Source organism: Felis catus, chromosome A1 (assembly GCF_018350175.1).
Source record: "Felis catus isolate Fca126 chromosome A1, F.catus_Fca126_mat1.0, whole genome shotgun sequence".
NCBI lineage: Eukaryota > Metazoa > Chordata > Mammalia > Carnivora > Felidae > Felis > Felis catus.
In genome coordinates, this window is record NC_058368.1 from 151,215,729 (window position 1) to 151,232,374 (window position 16,646).

The window sequence follows — 16,646 nt, forward strand, 5'->3', positions numbered from 1 at the left end:
AATGACAGAAAACTCACACCAAAGTTGGTATCCACTAACTTCGACCTCATTAAGACAATCTGCTGATCATGAGAAGTTATGTTCTAACAAGTCTTCCTTCTATTATGTAGAATACTACACTCCCCAGGCACGTTTTTTGGTTATTTTCTAATAAAGTGATATACTCCGTATTTGTGGAAAATCTGTGCATTTATCTTTACTTTTATTTTTTCTAAACACTCTTTTTCCTTATTCCATTGCACATAGAAATTTGCAAGTATAAAGACACAAGTAGGCAAAATTTTATATCTTTTCAAGTATTTCATGTTTAAATAAAATGGTCAGTCCCTTTGCAATCTGTTCACCAGGCATTCCCCGATAAACTCAGCTATCCAGTTTCCAGGCCTAGAAAATGGAAGCTTTGCTATTCTGCCTATGTTTTTCACTTGGAATAAGAGTGAATATAAACAGTGAATATATAAACTGGAACTGAAGATAATAAACTTATTAAAACTTAGTAAGATATTGTTATGGTCAAAGAAAAGCTGCAAGTGTGTGCCACAAATCCACTCAGATGAAACATCTCATTCAATAGAACTTCCTATCTTATAATAATGCACAGAAAATTAAACACATAAATATTAATTTTATGTATCACAGAAAATGTAGGCAATGAAAATGCAATGTTTACATTTATGGGTGACTCATTAGTGTTTTATTGTGTGAAACACTAGGAGGCATCAGTTGGGTAAAAAAGGACTTCAATTTTTAAAGAAGCAAGAAATTACTGTAGAGTGGATGTGTAAGAAGTTGGGGTTTTCAAAATGTTATTATGTAAACCAAAACTTTATTCTCTGAAATAAACTCTCAAAACATCATATTTTGTTGTAAAGAATAATCTCTATATAACATTCATGAAATACATGTAATTTGACCAATAAACACCTATCAAGATATATTTCAAATGTATTGATTCATAACTATGTAATTACACATTTTTATGAGGAATATATTTGGTAACAGAATAACATAGTGGCTATTGACTACTATGCATTTTCTGCTCAGTTATTCAATACCATGAGTGTATGTTTTATTTCTGGCAAATTCTGTTTTGTGCTCTCTACAACGCCTCTGAAAATGTCTACTGCAATTAAGTCTTATGATAACTGCTTCACATAAGCAGCCACAACTTGATGTCTGTTCATAAAGAAGTGACGGAACTTAAAATTTAAGCAATGAAGGTATATAAGTGAAGGATGTTTTCTCTTATTTCACCACTGGAAGCCTGTCATTTGAAAACTGAGTTTTCTATTGTTTGAATCGTTGTTCATAATGGTGAAGCAACAGGGTTGTGGTATACTTATCTAGCAATCATTGGAAATTGGAGTGTCTTGCTATTCCTCAACAATCAGCTTTTATCTTTGACCTATCAAAATAACAGTGAACTGCGTAATCCGCCTTTTGTAAGGTGCACAGATTCTGTTGTTGCTCCTGGTTTTGTGAATCGCCTCTGTAATCTGGTTTGATTTCCTAAAGATGACAGATCTCGGTGAACAGTCAGGCTTTACTGAGTGCAGGGCAGTCCACGCGCCCATGAGATTAAGGTACAGTGCTGAGGTCGGGGATCTTAATCACCTATCCTTCCACAGGCAGCACACAGAGTGAACATCAATGATTAAATATTTTCATTGTGCCCAGGCAATCACTATAGTCATAAAATGAATATGTGCATTTTTATAAATTTTAGATATTAATCTGCCTGGTGTGTTCTCTGAGGATGTGCTTTTGAAACAAGTAGAACTTTAGCAATAATCTCTTTAAAGTCCACTCTGTAACCCCTAATTACACATGAAATTCTCCCATGTTGTCCCTGAAGCCAGGGTTCTCTGTTTAATAACTATTTTTTTTGTTATTATGTAGCACAAGTGTTTCTGCACAGATATTTCCCTATTTTTGTCACTTTCTGAGATTTCATAGACTCAAAATATACCACACGTAGTGTTGGGAAATAAAACCACGAAACATACTACAATAAACAGAAGAAAGTTTTGAAATATAATGTTAACATATGCCAAGGAGTTATTTAGCTCAGCTTTTTATAATATAAATTGAATACAATAGGTCATTTATTACAAAGATATGGTTGTAGTGTTATTCAATTTATTGATTCGGTGTAAGACTGAGGGCCAGGGAAGAAATACACAGAAATCTGAAAAATATAAAACATGATGCTTTTTCAGGATTCAACTTTGAATCATTAGACAGTCTTTTTCACTATTGGAATAAACCATTTCCACCAAATTTAAAAAACTGAGTTTTATATATATATATATATATATATATATATATATATATAAAGAAGAAAAGAGGCAAGGTACAGTAGAATCCTTGTTATTTAAATTTCATGTATTTAATGTTATGTGTTCCTGGTCTGAAAAGTTAACATTATATGTGATTGCATACTTTTAAAGTATGAACAGCTCACAAAAGGTGGAAAATTGACTTTTTATTATAAGGTATTTATTTCTTATTTAAACCAAAGAAACAAATGAATATTTATTAAAAGTTAGGTCTTTAATATTGTCTTTGATGTGACACACAGCAATCAGAATGTAAATAGCATAATTAATGAGTGAAGGAAAATACTGTCTTTAGTAAGAAGTCTGGAAAATATGTCACATATATGCCAAAGCTTTGTGAACTACAGGAGCAAATAACAATAGATTTTTATAAAGTTTAGTAAAACTTAAAGATAACTGCCAACTATTGTCTCCTTAATGTGACTGGGGAACCATATTTTAAATATTGAGTTTAAAGTGTGCTTTGATGAAAACTTTCCGAATTGAGTTTGTAGTCTGCTATACAGCCAAATGTACTTTCCTACAAATAGATTGAGATTTTTGATTTAAAGATATTTTTCCTCTTGAGATAGTATATTAGGCATATCTCATTTTACCTGTCAATTTCTGAATCCCCTTGCTTTATAATACTTCTTTTAACTTAATAATTTTATGCATACACTGGGAGACAATAATATGGTTTATTAATTGCATTATATTTAATCGAAACTGATGGAAAAACAAAAATACTGCTTGTGTCTTATTGGTATATGCTGAACATTTTCAAAGACTAGCCCAAACTGGTATTATTTTAAAAATTAAATACGATGTTTTACTTTCAAATTGGAGAAATGGAGATTGTTAATCTATTTAAAGCTAAACTTAGTATGCAATACAGAGGTTAAGCGGGGTTCACAGGTGGTCACATTTCCATGTCCTTCCAAGTCTCTAGGGATTGGAGTTATTATACCCTACATAAACATCTTTACTCTGCAACCACAATTCCACTGCAAGGTGCCAGTGAAAAAGAGGCTGGTCACTTTTTTTTGACTGGTATAATGAGGTGGCTGGAGTTCCCTTTACAGCACTTAGAAAATATATGCAGTCACTAACCATTTCACAAGACAGTGACTATTAGAGTTAGTATCAGATTCACAATAGTAAAATGCACTTTATGTCAAAGCAATTCTCTACTGAGGACCAGTTAAAGAACTGGCAGAGAGCCTGATTCTACCTATTATACTGTCAGCATTTACATATAAAGGTATTTTATACAAAAGACACACATTCCTACAATGTGAAGAAAAGAGCTTTTTCCAAAACATGGTACCCACTGGACCTAGAATAGTCAGAAATGTTTCAGATGTAAATTTTCCTTTAAGAATTAATAGCCGTATTCTGGTAAGAAGATAACATTAGTATTAAATTTAAATCCTTGCATAGTATTTAATAATACAATAAACAATGTGTTATGGCTACATATATACTGCCTTTGTGCCAAACTTTATCACTGAGTTTGGTAACTTTCATCCAAAGTCCAGACAGAAGGCAATTAAAGTGACTTAACCTTGTTTCTTTTTTAAATAGCTATGCATTTGGCTTGACCTGAACAGCAATGCATATACTTGAAACCCCAATACAAATTATGAAATGTATAGACTACCATGGCCAGGGTATTACTTTTTGTCCACACCAACTGAGAAGCCCTCTATTAAGCCAGCACTTTGGCAAGAGAAGGAGATGCACAAAGGTATACTCTGACAGACAGCCATGCTTTAGCTGAAACTAATCCCAAGAATTAGTGGCTCAGAAGCATAACCCAAAGCAAATCAGAGTCTTTGGGGGGACTCACAGGAGCATCTTTCCACAGTAAACTAGCGGCTAAATCTTAAGGTATGTACTTCAAGGTCACAGAACATTCTGTGAAATATTAAAATCCACCAGGCTCCACACGCTCCACCATATCAAACATGCTAATGACGTGAACTAACTTCATGAAACTTTAAACACACTGGTGTGACAAGAACGAGTCAGGAGTGATTTCAATAACTGATGGCAAACGGATAAGACTATCTAAAAAGTTACTTTTAGCAACAGACAAGGAAATCACATAATCTAAAAAAGAGAATGCACAACAAGCCTCAACTTCAGCCTTCAAAGAGGAACAGACTCAGTGCCGTGGAATATACTGATGCAGATTTGAGAGACAATACCCAGGCTATTTCTATTTCCTCGAGAAATGTCAGGGGTACTTACATGAAGGAAGCCCCGATCAGATTAGTCCTTGGGATATTTTCCTTTCTTAAGAGAGAGAGAGAGAGAAAAAAAAAATAACAATAATCTTTACTTCGTCCAGCCTTGAAGTGTTTCTCCACCTGATTCAAACATGCAGCCACGGCGACCCACACAGAACCTTCAAAGTCAATCCAATAGCAGCCTGAAGATGTCTGGGTGTACGCGTGTGCTCAAGTGTCTGTGACTGCGAGCAGAGCGAGCAGAGAGCTGGAGACGAAGTGTGTGCGCGCGCGGGGGGAGCGCGCGCGGGGGAGGCGCGCGCGGGGTCGCGCATTCGCGCGTTCCGAGGCCGCTCGGAAGAGGAGGAGGAGGAGAAGGAGGTGGAGGAAGAGGAGGAGGAAAAGAAGGAGGAAGAGGAGGAGGAGGAGGAGGAAGAGGAGGAGGAGGAGAAAGTAGCTCTCAGCAGCCGGCCGGATTAAAAGTAACCAGACTCGTCCAGAAAACTGCGTCCAGGAAGGAAGTGACAGAAGACGAATGGGAAAAGGAGAGCCGCTCGCAGCCTTTGAAACATCGCGTAAAAAAGGCGGGGGGGGGGGGGGCGCAGAGGGGAGTGGTGGAAGGATATTGGGAGGGGAGACGGGGGTGGCAGGGAAAACGGAGCAGACGGGCTTGGGGTTCTAAGCAGCACGTCCTAAGAAGTGCTTCTTGCTTCTTTTTTCCCCTTTATTTTGTCCTTGCCCTTGCCTTTGCCTCGCGCTGCCTTTTCCTCTCCGTCTCTCTCTCTCCCTCACAATCCCAAACCGTTGACTCTCTCCTCGCGAGCTAGAGAAATCATCAGTTTCACTCTCTCAAAAGGGGGGCGGGACTAGACCTCGGAGCATTTTAATAAAACAAACATACAGCAGTTCCCTCCTCACCCCTCCAGTCTCAACTAGATTGATAAATTACTCCACTACACTACTTTAATTATGTATATGGTATGCAGAATAAATCACTGAACATCAGTACCTCAATCAAGCACTTTTAAATGATAATTGCATCTTGGTGAATCAATCTTTCCATTCCTGACATTTTGCTAATTTTAGTTTTACGGTGGGGTAATGGCACATGCCATACGCAAACCTAATGACAATTCTTTATTGCACGAAATGAAGACAACATCGCGAGCGGCGGCTCCCCGCTCTCCCCACGCTGCCGCTGAGAACGCTCGGAGAACCCTCTCCGGCTGCCGCGCGCTCGCTCCCCGGGGACTCTGCGAGCCAGCCAGCAGGAAAGTCCTTCTAAAGTCGGAATCTTTCCTCTGACCAATAGGAGCGCGACCCTAATAGTTGCTCTCGTGACTTTTCCCCTGTTTGGAGACGTGTTAACCACTTCTTTCTTCCACCGGTCCGAGCGCTCCTCTGTTACTCACGCGTAGAAGCCACCGTCCAGGATGTCTGCAGCACTCGATTCCAGCGCGCTTTTCCTGCACGCCCAGAATAGGCGGTTTTCGGCCCTGAAAGGCTGGAGGGCTAAAAAGCGTGCCGAAATACTTCTCATGTGTTAGTAATGTACAAAATAATAAAATAATTACCAGTATTTGAAATCTCGACTTCATCGCGGGGCCATGAACTTTCTAATCAGTTTGGAAATATTTACCGAGGCGGCAGCTTCCTCGGAGATTTCCCCCCTCCCAACGCCTACTTCTATCTCTTCCACACCTTACTGGATTTTATCCAGAGCATTAGCATGTAAACCAAACCAACTTCCCAAATGCATTAGGCTTCCCTATCCCGATAGCTGATGACTTCACTTATCCTGAAGAGTTTCAGCTGCACAGGAAGCAGAAATAGAGACTGATAAGGAAGATACTTATGTTAAGGTTGAAGCACAGTAAACACTTGACCTTACCAAAAAAAAAAAAAAAAAAGACAAAAAGGAAAAAAAAAGGTTAATATTCAAGATTTAGGAAAGGCTACTAGGGGTTGGGCACTTCCCTTCTAGCCAATTACACCACACCCCCAAAAATCAAAATACACCAACTAGTACACAAACCATAAAAATACAAGACTGCATGCCAGTAGAACTATATAGATCATATAAAATGTTTAAACCAAATTAAAATTTTTTAATGTGAAAGGAAGAAAAGAAATTGGGGAAATACAACATACAGAGGTAGACAATAGGAGTATACTGTAACTAATTAAAGATAATTCCTCACTTTAAAAAATTCCTTTTAGCACTATGTGTTTAACCCAATGACTAGTTGCATTTCCTGTTAAGTTCTGCACTATGCCTCTAGACTATTTTAATGCATGAGGACAGTGTGATTCAAAAAGCCTCCTGCTTCATTGTAGGGGCTATTTGATGTGAGTAGCTTTTCTCAGAAGAGCAGGCTCAACATTCAGGTGTCTGCCCCAAGGCTTCACTTGAAAGGAGAAGGCTGATTTTACAGGCAAGTACAACCAGATCTGAACAATCTTCAGGCTTCTGGCTCATCAGCATTGTGACTATCAGCACAGCTAAGATGAGTCTCTTGCTTTTATTATAGGAAAGCATGGCATACTGTTACAAAGCAAAAGCCATCTGAAATAGTATTATTTCTTGCAGATTAGTATCTACAGTATATTTATTTGCCTGTTTGTTTTTCATACTACTATCATGAATTCATTTTAATAATATGGCAGAGATAATCTATATCAGGTTTTTATTTAAGGTACAATTCTAAAAAAAGAATCCCAAAATTTAAAGGGCATAGTCATTTTGAATAATAAGATATGTCTATATATGGTGGTAAAAATGAAATTAATTTAATTTTTTCCAGATTCACAAATGTGTTGACAAAGCAAAACATTTGTAGGAACATCTAAGTGTGTTTTCATAAGGCCTGAAATTAATGCAATGAATTGCAACAGCCTATTTTACATGAGCAAATGGACATAGGTGATACATGACTTTCAACCATACTATTTTTGATGGATTATAGATTATTTGTATTTACCACAGTGCCCTTCAGATTTTGATGGTTTTCCTTCAAAAAGAAACTATTTTACCTTTTAACATCCTTAGAAATTATTTAATAATAAGCATTATAATAAACCCATCATTATCAATGGTAGTACAAGAATTGGAAAATATGTATAACCCCTCACTGTGGATAATTTGGAAATAATTTGGATCTGGAATGTATCACAGTTGGCCTTTTAAAATATAAGATATTCCCCTCAGCAGATTTAGCTTCTTAATTATGTGTGACCTAAGTTAATATTAGCATTAGTTTCCTTCCCATGAGCCTTTATAGTTGAAGCAGAACAGAAGAGGTTGTGCAGAAATATACAATGGAAAGTCACAGAGATTTAAAATTATTCATTGGTAATCCATAAAGTGGTTAATACAAAATGTGCTTTGCATTCTTCTTTAATACTCTGCGGATTTTTTGTTTGTTTTTTGTTTGTTTTTTACTAAAATCACCCTGATCTTTGCCACCTAATGGTACTTGGCTAGTATCATAGTGTTTTTTTTGGTGTAGGGAGGAGCTTGTGCTAGGTGTTAGGAGGCCCATACTCTCTGGTTCAAGATTTGTGCCTAACTAATGAGTGTGTCCTTTCTGGGCTTTAGTTTGCTTATTCATTAAGTGAGTTAAGTGAATTCTTCGATCTATTCCAGTTCTATGATTGGTAAGTAAAAAATTCTTATACCTTGTAAGTCAATTGGATGCTAGTGGCCTATCATGTTAAATAAAAGGTGACAAATAATTTAAGATAAAATGATGTCTGAGATTGATGTACTATTTAAATAAGGTTTTTTCCCCTAATCATCGGGTATTTCCTTCATGAAATCACTACTGTGTTTTATTATATATGTAAATATATAGTAACTCGTTCCCCCCAAAAAAGAATTGTTTAGCAATCTATTTCATTAAGTGCCACAGAAGTTCCAGAGAGCATAATCCTGAGGTCTTGAATCTGAGGAAAGCTAATTCCTAATTTCTGTTCAAGGTTGTGTACCATCTTACTCCACCCTCCTCTCTTTACTACTTCCCTACATTAAATCAGCAGTCTACCAAAACCCTGTTCACTGGGTATGCCTGCTTTTAAGCTTGGCCCACGCTGGGTGTAGCTCTTGAAGTGAGCTTTAAAAAATTATTTTAAAGTAAGCTGGGGCGGTTGCCACAGCAACCCACCCTAAGATGAAGAGAGGCTATAGATTAATCTACCCCTCAAGATTATTCAACTGTGTAGTATTTGTTCTTCAGCCAGAATGCTTTCAACACAAACATAATTGAACATAGAAGTTCAGAAAAATATAAAAAGTAGTAAGATACAAATTCCAATAGCATTAAAAATGTTATATCTTTTTATAGCTACAGTACAGATGACACACATAACTTCCCCTGAAATGGATTAATTGTAAAAAAGACTTGCAAAGGTAGGCCCTGAAAGGTGACATGTGAGCTTTAAACAAAATGACATGCTATTGCTTATAATGTAAAGCATACAATGGTCACATGACTCTTTATCACTTTTATAGGTGCCTACATTACAAATACCTAATGGCCAAGAGTCTGGCAATTTTACCTTTACGAATTAACTTGGTGGTAAATGATATAACAAATGTTAAGCACTCACCACATACACATACAGTCATTTGCCTTCCATTCTTTACTTCATCTCTTCATAGAAGTTACTTCACAGTTTGCAACTCTTCTTTGGCACCTTAAAATGTGTAAGTACAACAAGGTACATAATTAAAAAAAATCTTTTTTAAGAGTGTTGATATTAAAGTACATTCAAATAACTGTATTTCTAAAACTTCTAATCTGAAGTAACATTAGTGTTAATTCTGATTTTAAACCACATGAATGTATATTAAACACAAAATTATTAAAATTACCATTAATTGTGAAAATACTTATAGCCTTTAACATAAATAGTGCCAAATATCTAAATTTCAGAAATTCTTTAGGTACAGCTTTAGCCTATGCACAGTATACACCATATGGACTGCTTGTGATTGAGAATCTGCAATATGCAAAGGATTTGTTATTCCAAGCCAAGGTTTAATCATATCCTTTATCTCATATCTAAAGAGCCTATATTTATCTTTATTTTTGTACCTTTAATTTTGTATCTGATTAAGAATTACAAAGGAGAAACTCAAATCCATCATATCCCAAGCTAACCAAATTTGTCAAGTTGGGATAATGAAGTTGCAGCTGAAGTTGCTGAAAGGGCTTATTGTATATGTCGCCTAAAGGCCAATTTTAAATACTTTGGGAATAGTGGTGTGGATTCAGTCGCCTTTATGAATTCTATTACCAATAATACCTTTTCCTTCCCAGCAGTTTGACTATACTGAGCGCAGACAAATACTCCTGTGTTCTAGTCTCTGCTTGAAACTAGCTTTCTATGACTTAGAGCGCACAAATGAACTTCTCCTTGGCTTCAGAGTGGGTCTACTCCTCCCAACCTTGAGACATATCAGACCACGATGGTCGATATTCATTTACCCATTTGTATTAGTAAGAAGACTTTTCATAGTGAAAACTCATTAAGATTTATAAAGCCTCTATATTTGGGTTGACATCCCTAACATTTATTTTTATTTTTAAATTGCATCAGTGAAGGAAAAATGAATTTTGGCTACTTTTATTTTAGGGGTGTTAGCCGAGTTTAGTCTTTTAAGACTCAGGCCCACAGTGAGTTAATTTAAATTTAGTGACTGGTAGTGAGTATCTGGTGACCTGCCGAATACCCTTTCTCCCAGCTCTGCTTGGTTTTACAGTCTGCTAAGTGGGAATCATAATACACATCTCCCAGGGCCTTTTCGTCTTACAGAAATGCAATCTTCAAGGAATAATGTCCGAAAGATATGCTAAGGCTTTTAACAATGCCACTACAAATTATGATACATTTCTTCCTTTTTCTAGAACAGTATGCCCAAATAAGGCTAGATCAGTCATTTCCTTGCAAATGTGTGGCAGATTAAAAAGTATCCATATGCATGGTTAAATTTAATGGACTTTACCTTCACTTACAAAATCGTTAAATGTTCATCGGAACATTGATTCTATCCCATCTCTCGAAATATCACAGAAACCTTCAAAGAATGGATTGTCACACTTCCCCCTTTATTTTTTCTAGATACTTCGGGGTGTGTGTGTGTGTGTGTGTGTGTGTGTGTGCCCTTTAATTTTTAAAGATTTTTATCCAGGATCGGGGTGGGGGTGGGGGTTAAAAATCTCGTCTTCGTTTTGGTGCCCCCTTCTTTGTCTGGGAAGCAGAGGGCTGGAATTCAGTTCGGACGGCCCCTTAAAGACCCAGACAGAGGACGCCTCTGGTTTCAGCAGCTCACTCCGCTGAGTTATTGATTGCAGGCAGCAACAATCCCTCCGGGTGATTTGTGTGGAAAGTGAATCCGCGCTGGCTGGGCGTTCACAGGGGCGCAACAGCCGCAACGCCATCCAATTATTGCCGGTCGTCCCCTCCAACACCGCTCTCCACCTATATACTCCTTTCTCTGCCCATCGCCGCTTCCCCCCACCCACTTTTCTCTGGAGCGGACCGACCTACCTACTCCAGCTCAGCCCGTCTCCGCTTCCCCCCACCCACTTTCCTCCGAGCGGACAGAGCCGAGGGGGCGGGGGCTCCCTCCCGGGAGTGTTTCTAGAGCTCCGAGGCAGCTAGTAGGGGGTGAGTGCGCCACGTGCGTGCGCCACGGGCGAGGAGGAGGCGGGCTCCGGGCCCTCCGGGGGCCTGTGGGCCTGGGTGCGCGGAGCGGGGGCGGGCTGTCTCGGCGGGGAGCGTGCCGGCTTGTGTCTTGAGGGGGATGTCACGGCTCGGGGGAAGGCGGCTGCTGGTTTGGCGGCGAGGCCGCGTGGTGGGCTGTGGAGAATGGGAGGAGGGCGCCACGGTGGTGGGTGGGCCCTAGAAACGCTCGGTGGCGGTGTTGGGGAGTTGCCGCGCTCATCTGGTTTGGGGATCGTGGGGCTATTTCCCCCAGGTTGGAGAAAGACGACCCCGGAGAGCTGGGGCTGAGTCCCGAGCCTGGCGCCCAGGAAACCCACCTACGCACGGTGCACAAAGCGGTGGCACGCGGTCGGCGTCCGGCGGCCCTGGCCGCCCCGCGTGCTCTGAGTGGTGTGCGCGCCTGGGGGAGAGGGAGCGCGGCAGGCGCGGGTCCGGCCGCCGCCCCTGGCCCGGCCGCCGCCCCTGGCCCGCCAGTCAGCCCGGTTTTTCACCTGACGGACCAATAGGAAAGGACGCGGTCTCAGAGCTGGATTTTATAGCCCAATCTCTCAGGGTCTACACGATTATTTAAAAAAAAAAAAAAAAAACTAACGGCCAACTGCTGGCTCTGGTAGTTCAGCTGCCTCGTTGGTCTGTGCGCGTCTTGGCTAGGGAAAGGCCGCAAGCTACACGACAAATGGGAGTCTAGGGAGAAAAGACACGAAACCCCCTAAACTTCCTTTCCGTTGCCGTCCCCTTTATTTGTTAGCACGTGAGAGCAGTGCCGGGGACTCTTGCAGAAATGCCATCACGAAATGCAGATGTCTCGGCTGTCCTTTGATCTGCCTGTGGAGCTGTATCAAGGGCAGCAAGAGTGGTGGAAAGATCAATGCTCCAAAGGCATTGTCAAGTACTCGGCTGAATAAATCAAAGGTGTGAAGTGTTTATATTGTCATGCTCTTGAAGCTGTAAGCTGCTACCAATATGGTAGCCGCTAGCCGCCTATGGCTCTTTAAGCTTATTAGAATTACATAAAATTTAAAATTCAGTCCCTCAGTTATACTGGCCACATTTTAAGTGCTCGGTAGCCACAGGCAGCTAGCGGCTACCTTATTTGACTGCGAGATGTTGAACATTGCCATCATTGCATAAAGTTCTATTGGAATGTGCTGCTCTAGAGTTTTAAATGAATGCTGGTTAAAAAAAAAAAGAAAGAAAGAATCTGCTTTATGATACCAGCCAAATTTTAGGACACTCTTGGCATTTGCATTTCCTGGCACCAGTGTGGAAAGTTTTAAAGTCAGAATTTCCGTATCTTCTTGCTGAAAGAGGTCTAGGGAACATTTAACACAAGCACCTAATTTTTCACAGGGAAAACAAGTGGGGCCCGGAGAAGTTAAGAGATGCACCCCCAAACGATGCCATAAATTTAGAAAAAAGATAAGGTCACCAGAGCGGGTCTATCTAGTACACTTTGCGCCAGACGAGGGCACCTTGCCTGGGGTTGGCTAAGGCAAATGAACCCTACAGAAAAGGGGCCTGATGGAAGATTTTCCACAGCAGTACCCTTTTAGAAGAGAAAATACTTCTAAGCACGCCTCTAGGAAGAAATTCTAGTAAGAATAAAGTGTGTGAGGGAATAGCACTGTCACCCAAACTAAAAATATATTCTTGGTAGCGTCATAGTTTCATATGACGTCTTCTAAAAGAGACTAGTTGGATTAACGTTCTTATTTATACTTAAAAAATTCTGAGGAAATGGAATTATCCTTTTAAACTATGAGCTAAAAAGCACTCTTAAGGTGGGGGGGGGGGGAGGGGGGGGAAAGTGTCAGGTGAGGGTTGTTACCAAAGCATAGCTTCCTCAAATTCGATGAAGATACTATCAGGTACAAGTTATGGAACCTACCTTTGCTTCAGTTTCCCCATCTATAAAATGTGGAACATACTCTTAAACTTCGTTTTGAGGATTCAATGAGCCACCCAACATACAGCACAAGACTGGAAATTGGCAAACTGTACTAAAAGCCATTCTTACTCTCCTGTGAAGAATTTCAACTTCTACACCATCAAGTTCAGGATGAGAACTTCGTCAGTTTTATTTTTAAGAGGTAGAGATCTCTTCAGTCCTAAAATTCCCTGACCAAGGGGGTATACGTTCTTATTTCCCTTTCATAGGCATGGTGTCTCTAGTATACTCCAGACTTTCATTGTCTTATTATTATTATTATTTTTTTTGTCTTAAGGGATGCTTCTTTATACTTGTTAGCTGCTTGGTTGTTGAAAAGGCACTAGAAACTCCAAGTCCATCCTCTTTCACCCTGGTTGACCTTTGGAATGCTGTTGTCAGCCAAGAAGACATTGATATCTTCAGTCTCCTGCTAGCTTGAATTCTTTAGGGCAGAGCCTGCTCAGATTATCTCCTGATGTCATTCCAAATGTCTGATGGCCATCTATGGCAACGGGGCTGGGCCGAGGCCTTCCGGGAAGGGGGGGCCCATGGAATGCCTAATGGAGCATTCTGTTCAAGAGAGACCTAGAGGTTGTTCTCTCTTGGATGCATGGTCAACATTACAGCTATGTCTAGAGGCCTGTTTGCTGCTTCTGGCAAAACGGACGCCATAGACATTTTGCATTTTTGGTTTTAAATAAAATCCCACTTGGGATGTGTATGATTTCTTTTGATTTCAATTGGTGTAAATATGTATTAAAGAAGAAAAAAGGACTCAGAAAGTGTTAACAGTTAACAATTTATATCTGGTATTTCCTATTCCTGCTAACTCTTCTTATTAAGAACACCAAAATAAGACAAAGAAATCTCGAAAGGAGAGAATAAAGCCACCTCACTGCAAAATGTACCTTGTTTTATTTATCTCTCTAGGTAATTTTTTTGAAAGATGGTATTTTACTTAGTTGAGAGCTTTTAAAGTTACTTCTTAAATATTTTTTTTTACCTAAAATTTTAATCTAAGGAAAATAATACAATTTTTTTCAAGAAGACAAGATCATGCATAGATTAAATGCTTCCCAATCATACTAGCTTTGAAAATAAGGAGATACGTAAGTATATCTATATTCTAATTTACTAGGAAAAAAGAGAATTAATTATCGTTATAAATGAAGTCTCTCTAAATTATTTTGGACTATGATGAAAATTAAAAGTAAAATGCAATAGAACTTTTAAATTTAAGTCAGGGCTTAACACTAGTTTGTTTTACCAGTATATTCTACTTCACTGTGACAAAGACCCAAACCAAAGAGGTCTGATTTCCTATAGATACTTTTTTTTTTTTTTACTAAATCTATAGTTAACTATTTCAATGTGAATAATATTCATATTTGTAATACAATGCTATTTGTAGTATATGTGCAAAAATAATACTATCTTATTAGAATGACAGTTGAAAGAAATCAATTTAAAGTGCCTAAGATTTAATGGCCATTCGCTATTTGTTCGTCTTGTATTAACTGCTTTAATTGATTTAATTGTATTAATGGTTTTATAAACTTTTTTCTTTTTATCCAAACAACAACCTCTCAGATAGACACTACAGTTTTCTCCATTTTACATATTTTAACAACTTAAGTTTAAGGAGGTGATATTACTTGCCCAGGGTCTAATAGGTCATAAGTGCCAGACAAAGGACATGAACCTAGGTTAGTTTGTTTCCACTAGATGCCCTTAGCCATGATGCCGTACTGCTTCCTTAGACTTATAACCTTTGCTCATTTATGGGGATGATGATATCAGGGGGTGATATAATCGATTTTTTTTCCCACCAGAAAATATTTCACAAATACATGTCATAACGTGTGTCATTCTCTTTAAGGTAGACAGCTTAGGAGGTTGTTTGCTTATTTCAGTAATGATGTCTTTAGCATCAGTCGCTATAGAAATCTCTCTAGGGGTTTGCTATGCAGCCTTAACAGTTTGCTTGTTGGCAAATCATTATCATTAATGATGAATTTGTTGGTGAAACTAAATCCAAACCAAAAGTGGTGAACAAGGTGGCTTCATGGAAACTATGATGTGATTATAAAGCAGATTATTTGTTATCTGGCACAGAAATTGACACTAATTGTAGATACAAAAGGGGATTTACAATGGTATTTCTGATGTGAACGTGTAGCCTGTAAGGAGACATTTTGGCAAGTAGCACTATTAAATCAGATACATTTTTAAAAAGTTAGTTACACTAATTCGAAGTTACACGTTATGTATGAACATCCTGGGAAACACCTTTTCAAGGAATGTTCAACAGGCAGAGAAGGGTAAATTGAGACCCTGGATTAGAATCCAGGCTCAGGCACTTAATAACCATTTGACTCGATTTTCTAAGTGCCCTTGTTATTAAATAGGGAAAGTGGCAGGATCTACACAGGATGATAATTTTGCCGAGAGGAGGTATAGTCCTACCTAGTGCCTGGCATGTAGAAATTGCTCAATAAATGTTAGCTAATGTTATATTATTTCACTTTCAAGGACTGCTCCGTGTTCCTGAAAAACATTTCAATGTCTCATTTATCTAATGATATTTTAGAAGATGTTTCCTTTTCTGTCAGCTTTCATGCTTAAAGCATTTTTTATTTCAGTATATGTATTTTTATATTTGAAATAAATATACAACATTTAGGATAGTATGTTGATTAAACCAATATATTTTATACCAAGAAGCCTTACATTTTGGGATTGCCAATTTATATTAGCCTTGTTTGGTATTCTTTTCAGAGAAACATATGTGTGTGTACATGTTTGATTTTATCAGACTTTGCTCAGAATAAGGCTCCAAGGTTTTATTTTTTAGTTATGTCAGACATCTTCTAGACTGCTTATTGATGACATATTCTTACACTTAAATTTAAAGAGGCTTCCTGTAAATACACAGAAGTAGTAGCTTCTTATTAAATCTGAGTTTTTAAGTGTTTTTAGATCAATATTATGTGTGTGGTATAGGCAAAATTGTAAGGTTGCTGAAGTTTGTCTTTGTGTCACCAGCCTCCCTATACTCACCTTCAACTTGTCCTCTTTCACTCTGGCATACACCATTCACCCAGCAGCAATTTTTAAAATCAATAATAGCTCTTTATTGAGTGTCTCTGTCTCCTCACAGCCTTTCGCTGATGTGACCCACAAGATCCTTTGATTCCTCAGCAGCCTCTTTATGCTCCAGTCTTCTCCTGGACTATGTTCTATCCAAGAAGCCAGCCACTCCAACAGTTTACCTCATGACACACTCTCAGTGTGTTACTCCTTTCCGTGAACTTCTCTTCAAAAGTTTTCTGGAAGGAGTTCATTATCCAAAGGAGTATCCATGATTACACAAATTCCATACATTCCCTGCCCAGCTGGTCAGGAGATGCTCTAGAGAGGAGACTTTCCGAGTGT

At 38.8% G+C, this 16,646-nt stretch overlaps 1 protein-coding gene and 1 long non-coding RNA gene across 18 annotated transcripts in view; one reads left to right on the plus strand and one right to left on the minus strand.

Moving 5' to 3' along the window:
• Positions 1-16,646, minus strand: part of MEF2C (myocyte enhancer factor 2C) — a 171,868-nt gene that overhangs the window by 147,292 nt on the left and 7,930 nt on the right. For 3 of the 17 annotated variants that reach the window (XM_045033526.1, XM_019836564.3, XM_019836553.3), the window contains exon 1: positions 4,575-4,789. The gene's annotated coding sequence lies outside the window, so the exon portion shown is untranslated. Of the gene's footprint in view, positions 1-4,574; positions 4,801-9,160; positions 9,248-16,646 lie in introns of those variants that run through there. The other 14 variants (XM_011284527.3, XM_019836572.2, XM_011284523.4 and 11 more) reach the window with 8 other exon arrangements.
• LOC109502222 lies at positions 4,993-6,131 on the plus strand. Its single transcript, XR_002160685.2, has 2 exons — positions 4,993-5,127; positions 5,708-6,131. It is a non-coding gene; the product is annotated as an uncharacterized LOC109502222 (long non-coding RNA).